The following is a 9,688-nucleotide window of genomic DNA, read 5'->3' as shown; positions in this document are numbered from 1 at the left end:
GAGACACAGTGGCGGCGGAAGGGAGCTGTCTTCGCATCTGTTGGAAGGGTGTCCGACTCGTCCCCATGATTACGACGAGCCATGAACCTGTCCAAGAGGATCGTGCAGCGGAAGAAGACGCGTCGACAGGGCCGAGTTGTGTATGAGCAGTTTCGTGTAGAGCGCCCTATCGTCATTGGGCACTACAATAGGCACATGGGAGGAGTTGATCTCTTTGATCAACTCATCCAATATTATCCCTTCGCCAGGAGAACCAGGAGATGACCCAAAAGCTCCTGAAATACATTCTGCAGTTGGCCCTCCAAAATGCCTCATTACTCTACTGTGGGTACTACGGTCCCCGATCTACGGAGGATGAGCCACTTACAGTTCCCTCGAGGCAGCCGGGGAAGCCCTCATCAACTTTGATCCCAATGAGTGGTCCTTCCATGTCTGGCCCCCCCCCTGCCCCGAGCTGTAGATCTACCCATAGAGGAAAGGGCAGACCTTAGGGGTGCCTACTTCGGTCATCCTTCTGCCGCCGCCCCTGCTGCTGACGCCCCTGCTGCTGACGCCCCTGCGCGCCGCCACCCCTGCTGCCGACGCCCCTGCTGCCGCCGCCCCTGCTGCCGCCGCCCTGCTGCCGCCCCCCGCCCCTGCTGCTGATGCCCCTGCCTGCCAGCCGCCCCTGCTGACGCCCCCACCCGCGCCCCTTCTCGTCGGGTAGTGGACCCTCCGTGTCGGCTGATGCCAGGGGATCACACATGGATCTCCTAGAAGGGCGCAGGCAGAAACGGTGCCGGGTGTGCCATATGAATGGCAGGAAGGAGAGACACCCGTCTTCTGTCGCACCTGCAAGGATAGCTCTATGAAGGTTCGGGGAGTGTGACCGCAAATACCACAGTGCGGTCTTCTATTGGAGTGCAACTCAGCGGCGGTCAAGGGAGGGCGCACGAACGCGCGCCCTATCTCCTCCTCCACCAGTACCTCGTCATGTCGAGAGGAAAAAAATGCAGACTCTTCAATGGAGGAGGGAGAAAACAAGAATAGAACGAAGAGTCAGGATTAGGAGTGAGTATTCTGCATTTGTTTTTTATATTTATTTTTTTATTTGTTTTCAAGTTTTTATATCTCAGTATCTATGCATGAATACGATATTTCATTGAATGCAAAAAGAAAAGTGTCACCTGCATTCCTTTTATTTATGTATTCGTACCAGAATCGGAAATGTAATAAATAAAGAAACACATACATATATATATATATATATATATATATATATATATATATATATATATATATATATATTTATATATATATATATCTTTAATTTTTTTTTTATGTTGGTATTTTTGGGTAAGCAATATACATAACAGTCTAGTAATCTTCATTTATTTATCTTCATTTTGAAATAAATTTGAAGTCTCTAGTAACAATATTGTGATTTATGGTGAAATTTTGAAAAAAATATCTTTCTTCCCTCGCCTCGCGGCCGCTTCGCGGCCGAAAATCTCCGAAATGCGTAGATCGCATTGATCCTAAATTTTATTTGCCTCTTTTATATTAGCCGTTTTATATAGTTTTATATATCAAAATGTGCGCAAATTCATGAAAAATACAACAAAATAATTACAAGGTTGTAGCTTTTCTCATATCTGAAATATCTGCATATAAATTACGATAATTGGAAAAAAACTACGTATGGTCAACTTTGATGCAATCGAAATGGTCGAAAAACGCAATTGTAAGCTAAATATCTTACGGCCTAGTAATATTCATTTATTTATATTCATTTTGAAACAAATTTGAAGTCTCTAGAACAATATTGTGATTTATGGTGAATTTTTGAAAAAAATATCTTTCTTCCCTCCGCGCGCCGCTTCGCGGCCGAAAATCTCCGAAATGCGTAGATCGCATTATCCTAATATTTGCTCCTTTTCATATTAGCCGTTTTATACAGTTTTATATATCAAATGTGCGTAAATTCATGAAGAATACAACAAAATAAAATTAAAGGTTGTAGCTTTTCTCATATCTGAATACCTGCATATAAATTACGAATAATTGGAAAAAAATCTACGTACGGTCAACTTTGATGCAATGGAAATGTCAAGAAACGTATTGTAAGCTAAATCTCTTACGACCTAGTAATATTCATTTATTTATCTTCATTTTGAAACACATTTGAAAGTCTCTAGAACAATAGTGATTTATGGTGAATTTCTGAAAAAATCTTTTCTTTTCCCTCCGCGCTCCGCGCTTCGCGGCCGAAATCTTCCGATGCGTAGATCGCATTATCCTAGTATTTTCTCCTTTCATATTAGCCGTTTTATAGAGTTTTATATATCAAAATGTGCGCAAATATATGGAAATACAACAAAAAAAAAATAATTAAAGGTTGTAGCTTTTCTCATATCTGAAATATCTGCATATAATTACGATAATTGGAAAAAACAACTACGTACGGTCAAATTTAGACGCAATCGAAATGGTCGAAAAACGTATTGGTAAGCTAAATCTCTTACGGTTTAGTAATATTCATTATTTATCTTCATTTTGAAACAAATTTGAAGTCTCTAGAACAATATTGGTGATTTATGGTGAATTTCTGAAAATAATATCTTTCTTCCCTCCGCGCGCCGCTTCGCGGCCGAAAATCTCCGAAATGCGTAGATCGCATTATCCTAATATTTGCTCCTTTTCATATTAGCCGTTTTATAGAGTTTCATATATCAAAATGTGCGCAAATTCATGAAAAATACAACAAAAAATAATTAAAGGTTGTAGCTTTTCTCATATCTGAAATATCTGCATATAAATTACGATAATTGGAAAAAAACTATGTATGGTCAACTTTGACGCAATTGAAATGGTCAAAAACGCAATTGTAAGCTAAATCTCTTACGGCCTAGTATATTCATTTATTTATCTTCATTTTTGAAACAAATTTGAAGTCTCTAGAACAATTATTGTGTTATTTATGGTGAATTTCTGAAAAAAATATCTTTCTTCCCTCCGTGCCCCGTTTTCGCGGCCGACAATCTCCGAAATGCGTAGATCGCATTATCCTAATATTTGCTCCTTTTCATATTAGCTGTTTTATACAGTTTCATATATTCAAAATGTGCGCAAATTCATGAAAAATACAACAAAAATAATTAAAGGTTGTAGCTTTTCTCATATCTGAAATATCTGCATATAAATTACGATAATTGGAAAAAATACTACGTACGGTCAACTTTGACGCAATTGAAATGGTCGAAAAACGTAATTGTAAGCTAAATCTCTTACGGCTTAGTAATATTCATTTATTTATCTTCATTTTGAAACAAATTTGAAGTCTCTAGAACAATATTGTGATTTATGGTGAATTTCTGAAAAAAATATCTTTCTTCCCTCCGCGCGCCGCTTCGCGGCCGAAAATCTCCGAAATGCGTAGATCGCATTATCCTAATATTTGCTCCTTTTCATATTAGCCGTTTTATAGAGTTTCATATATCAAAATGTGTGCAAATTCATGAAGAATACAACAAAAAATAATTAAAGGTTGCAGCTGTTTCCATTTCCGAAATATGTGCATATAAAAAAAATATATATAAAATTTTGACATTCGGTCAACTTTAACTGGTCCAAAATGGTCAAAATCTGCAATTTTAATCTAAAACTCTTGCAGTATCATAATATTCAATCATTTGTCTTAATTTTGAAACAAATTGGAAGTCTCTAGAACAATATTGTGATTCACGGTGAATTTTTGGAAAAATATTTTTTGCGTCTGCGCGTTACGAGTTCGTGCATCATTTTGTGATAATATTTTTCCGGTGTTGCTTTTATTGTTTTACAATGTATTATATATCAAAATGATTGCAATTTAGTGTACAATACAACGCAAAAAAAAGTAACTGGTTAGCTTTGATCGTTTTTCTGCACAGCGTGGATTTGAATACAATTATGTATGAATTTTTTTTTGCTACCATATATCGCATTATTTTACATATGATAATGATATTATTTTTTATTTCTGATGGTTGCATTCTAAACTTCAGGCAATGACAAAAAAAGGAGCCAAAAAATGAACTCTTAATCTTCAAAACTACGCCGCGCTGTGATTTTTTGAAAAAATTATTTTTTCCACTTCCGCGCTCACTCCAACCGGGCCCGGCATACGGGAGACGTTTTGATTTTTAGGGCTTCGGCGTAAGAGGTTAATATTTACCATACTATATGTTCAAGTAAATGGAAAGTGTTTTATATGCTACTTACTGAATAGTGACGGAGGGAAATGACGTTTCGGTCAAGAGAAATACTTGTAGGGACGGAGGGTCGGTGTGTTGCACTTACTCTATACACTTTGGGTAGGGAATAACATCAATTTTCCCTTGTCGGTTGTATTTATGGTGTTCAGTTCGGGAAGTAATAATCAGTGGGACATATGGTGTTTCGATGAAGTATTGTGTTCCAAAGATGAAGTTCACGCCTTGTAGCGATAGAATTTATCCCCATTGGAGGAAAGATGTGTGGAAGTTTTATTTATATATGAGTCATATGTGTGTGTGTGTGTGTGTGTGTGTGTGTGTGTGTGGATGGCCTTTGTCGTGAGGAAATGATAAGACTTGTTTATTCGTGTCTGCGAATCATGGCTGGAGTGATACTGATTTTGATAAAATGAGTCATGTGTGGATGACCTTTGGCGTGAGGGAATGATAAGACTTGTTTATTCATGTTAGTCTGAATCATTGCTGGAGAGGCTTGATGCTTCGTCACAACAGGTTTGTAATCAGTGATTGTGATAAAGGGGTCTTGGGTAGCGGGGCTTTCATAGTTCATTATCTCTTGGAAGGATTGTCACATCAAGACGTGAACTCCTCGCCATGGCTTCATCCACTCCTCGTGCAAGTTAGTTTGTTTTCAGGAACTTGTCCGAAAATAAGTTCAGGAAGAGGAATATGTGTTTAGTAGTGGCCACTAACTGTGTGACATGCAGGAATTACGGTGTTGTGGCGGACGTCATTCGAGCTTATCCATATGCCGAATTGGCAGGTTTTCGATATTCTCGCACTGGTGCATCATATGCCTGTCTTCGTGATAGGGGTATTGAAGGGTCTGCCATTGTGAAAAGACCTGAAAATATCACATCTTGGGAATGCGACGAAGAAGTTGATCTACCCACCATAGCTACCTTATTAACACAATACGGTATTGGTGCCCCCATTGAAGATAATGAATACGCCGCAAAAGAGCGTGGCTTATTCCAAAGATGAAGATCACGCCGATCGTTTTGGGCAGAGATACAAACAGATGAGGTTTCATCACTTTTTTTTTCTTCGGTCAAGAAATTGAAGGAAGAATTATTTAAATCATCGTATGACTATGTCAAATATGTTATCTTTCCCGCTGGCATCGGTCAGAGCGGACTGGTTAATACGACTTGGTTGAATCAATATTTACCTGTGTTAGCTACATTCAGTGATGAAATGAGCAAAATTGGTAAAATATGCTGCGTGGCTATAATGAAAAAGAATTTATCCCTGTTGGAGGAAAGGTGTGTGGAAGATTTATATATGAAAAACTGTTAGCTAAATTTAAAAGCTTTGAGGTGTTAGATGAAACGTCGTCGTCTTTGATACACGGTCGGGAAAGTGCTGGAGAAGATGTTTGTGTATATACTAAGGGCTGTGATGTGAAGGAACAGGTTAGAAAATATATGTAGCCGTATGTTTCGTTGAAGTATTGTTTTTGAAAAAGCGAATGCGTATATTATCGCGTTCGTGTTTGTACAGTTTTTTTTCTAATGTATGTATTTGTATGGAATATTAATTCATTCCCTTGTATTTAGGATTGGTTTATAAATATAAAATAACAATTCCGTCTGTAATTTGATTTTTCAACCTCTTTCAAACTCGGTATAATAAATAAACAAATTGAAATGGTGTACCTTTGTCCTTGTGTTCGCCACCTAGATTATGACTCAAATTCTATGATAAATAAAATTTCACGTTGGGGTGAAGTCAGCTGGGCAAATATGGCGATAAGGTCTCGTTTCTTCATGTGTGTGTGTGTGTGTGTGTGTGCGTGATTCATCATCAGATAACATTGACTCTGATATGGTTATTGGGGGAGATATCACATGTGGATGAAGTCAGTCGCCAAATATCCTTTTATCATGATACTCTGAATATCTAAGCAGCTGTATATATATATATATATATATATATATATATATATATATATATATATATATATATATATATATATATATATAAAACAAAATGTAACGGCTGAGAGAGAGAGGGAGGGAGGGAGGGAGGAGAGAGAGAGAGAGAGAGAGAGAGAGAGAGAGAGTATTTTCGCAATGTGCATATATAAATTTAGAGATTTTATAGGAGGATGAGGCAACGTTCCGGTTACTTTGAAAAACAATCAAAGGGGACATGAGTCGCAAAAACAGTGAACTGAGTCTATTTAGGGTCGGGGTGGGGTCAAGTTTTTATTACCCGTAGAGTTACGTGACATCACAGGGGTAGAAAAGTGGAGTCAATTTGGGGTGGGGGTTGAAATGTTGGTTTTTATTCCCGGAGAGTTATGTGACGTCACAGGGGGTAGGAAAGGTGGAGTCAGTTTAGGGTCAGGGTTGAAAGAATGGTTTTATTCCCAGAGAGTTATGTGACGTCACAGGGGTAGAATAGTGGAGTCAATTGGGGTGAGGGTTGAAATGTGGTTTTATTCCCGTAGAGTTACGTGACGTCACAGGGGGTAGGAAAGGTGGTTAGTCAATTTGGGGTCAGGGTTGAAAGAATGGTTTTATTCCCAGAGAGTTACGTGACGTCACAGTGGTAGGAATAGTGGAGTCAATTTGGGGTGAGGGGTTGAAAAGAATGGTTTTTATTCCCTTAGAGTTACGTGACGTCACGGGGGTAGGAAAGGTGGAGTCAATTTAGGGTCAGGGGTTAAAAGAATGGTTTCATTCCCAGAGAGTTACGTGACGTCACGGGTAGAATAGTGGAGTCAATTTGGGTCAGGGTTGAAAGAATGGTTTTATTCCCTTAGAGTTATGTGACGTCACAGGGGTAGAAAAGTGGAGTCGATTTGGGGTTTAGGGGAGGCCACTCCCCCCAATATGAGCTCATGTACGTACATAGCTTGTAAGATAAATGGAGTCAATTATGAGCTCATGTACTTACATGAACTTATCATACAAATGGAGTCAATTATGAGCTCATGTACATACATTAGCTTATAATACAAATGGAGTCAATTTGGGGTCAGGGTAGCCACGCCCCCCAGAATAGTGGAGGGTTGAAAGAATAGTTTTATTGCCCTTAGAGTTATGTGACGTCACAGGGGTGAAAAGTGGAGTCGATTTGCGGTTAGGGAGGCCACGCCCCCCCTAATATGAGCTCATGTACGTACATGAGCTTGTAAGACAAATGGAGTCAATTATGAGCTCATGTACGTACATGAAACTTATCATACAAATGGAGTCAATTATGAGCTCATGTACGTATATTGAGCTTAATACAAATGGAGTCAATTTGGGGTCAGGGGTGGCCACGCCCCCAAGAATAGTGGAGTCTATATGGGGTCGGGGTGGCCACGCCCCTTTTGGGGGTTTTGGGGGTTTGCCCCTCCGCCCCCCCTTTTTTATGCCTCATGTACGTACATGAGGCCTAGCATGGAGGGGGGAGGGGGTAGCCACGCCCCTTGGGGGAGGGGGGGTGGGGGGCGGGGGGCGGGGCTAGAAAAGTGGAGTCCTATATGGGGTCTTTTCCTCTACTCCGGTTATTCCAGCACGAAATAATTAGTCTTCCAGTTTCATGGAAAGAATAAGATACTGAAGATGGTTTTGTGAAAATATTGGTGGATGCATATGTGGATTAACGTCAAGAATATACCCTTTTTGTTTGGGAAAAACATCCTAAAGGAATGGAACGTGGATATAATGCATAATAATGTCATGGTCATTAATTTACACAAGTCAAGAAGATTTCATTACACGACACTGGTGGAGGACATCAAGCTTTACAATTATATAATGTGGCACGTGGACAACGGACAAAACAGTTTTCTTTATAAAAAAGAAAAAAGAAGTACAAAGTTATAGTAAAGTTAAGAAAATCCATGAGGTAACCAACCATAAAGGAGAAGAACAGTTAATTTGGGCGTATAGAAATGCTAATTTACTGATGATGAGATCAGGAAAATTATAAAAAGAGTTGTAATGAATGTTAAAGTTTGTCCAAATTTAAAAGATCTTTGGGAAGGCCGAAAGTAGCAATCCCAAAAGTACTGATTTTAATCAGATTGTTAACATTGATTTGAAACAGAATGGAAGTAAATACATACTTTGGATGGTTTGCTCGTTCACAAGGTTTCTTTCTGGTGTAATAATTCAAACAAGCGATGGAAACTATAGTTGATGCTTTGAATAATGGCTGGAATTGGCGGTTTGGTTTTCCTTCATTTTGGCTTTTGGGCTGATAATGGAACCAAATTTCAGAATGAGGGGTTAAATGAATATGCTAGTAAGTTGGCTTTACTGTAAAATTTGGTCCACCATACTCTCCTTGGAGTAATGGATTAAATGAGAGAAACCATCATTCAGCCGATGTTACAGTGAACAAGATGTTAGACGCAGACAAAAAGATAGATTTGAAAATGGCAGTAAATATGGTAGCATGGACACACAATACAAATGTGAATATTCTTGGATGCGAACAAATGAGATTGGTGACTGGGAAATCAGTCATTTTTCCAGGAATTTCAATTGGAAATCTAGCCACAGAAAGTTTATTCGATAGTGAAGCAGTGTCAAAAATTATGGAAAGGCACCATGAGATAACTAAAAATGTAGGGAAGAAGAATATGGAAGTAAGTTGATTATGGCTTCCAAAAATGAGATAAGGTAGATTTAATGACATAAAATACGATGGTGGGATCTTGTATTTTATCAGGAGAAAAATAATAAAAGCTGGTCTGGTCCTGTAAAAGTATTTTGTCACAGGAATAGAGATGTTTTTATTTGGGGAAATGGTGATTTGAAAAAGGTTGCTGATTGTAAAGTACAGCCTTACAGAGTATATGCTCGTGAAGAACGACAATAACGAGGGGCTGAATAACAAAGTCTGACAGTTGTCAGGATATATATGAAAAAGATGAAAATTCCTTTTTTCCTGAAGAGAAAGATGAAGTAAAAAATTATTTAAGAAGCACGAGATCTCAGTCTAGGAAGGTTGAAATTTTTAGAAGAAGCAGAAGATAAGGATAAAATCTATAAGGAAATTAGTAACTATGCGGAAGAGAAGAAGAAATGTAATAACGGAACCATTGATTTTGTTGACAAGAAGGATGATGCTATAGGTGCATATTGGATGAAGTCAGAAAAGGCTGAATGTTTTGACTTTGATAATACGGTATATGTGGTGGAACTTCCGTTAAGTATCATAAGTTGCCTGAAGTGTCTTATAGCTAAAGAAAATGAAATATAAAAATCTCGCTGAGTACGATATTTTTGAAGAAGTGAAAGATGATGGACAACAGAGAATCAGCAGTAGGTGGGTAATTACAAAGAAAGAAAAACATAATGGTGAAAAAAGTGATTATAAAGCAGACTGGTTTGCAGAGGCTTCCAGGAAGAATGTTAAACCTCAAGCTGATTCTCCCACAGCTATGAAAGAAAGTGTTAAAATATTTTTAGCCGTGGCAGCAAATG

The sequence above is a fragment of the Macrobrachium nipponense genome, chromosome 13 (assembly GCF_015104395.2).
Source record: "Macrobrachium nipponense isolate FS-2020 chromosome 13, ASM1510439v2, whole genome shotgun sequence".
Lineage (NCBI taxonomy): Eukaryota > Metazoa > Arthropoda > Malacostraca > Decapoda > Palaemonidae > Macrobrachium > Macrobrachium nipponense.
The sequence above is the reverse complement of the archived record's forward strand: the minus strand, read 5'-3'. Positions refer to the sequence as shown.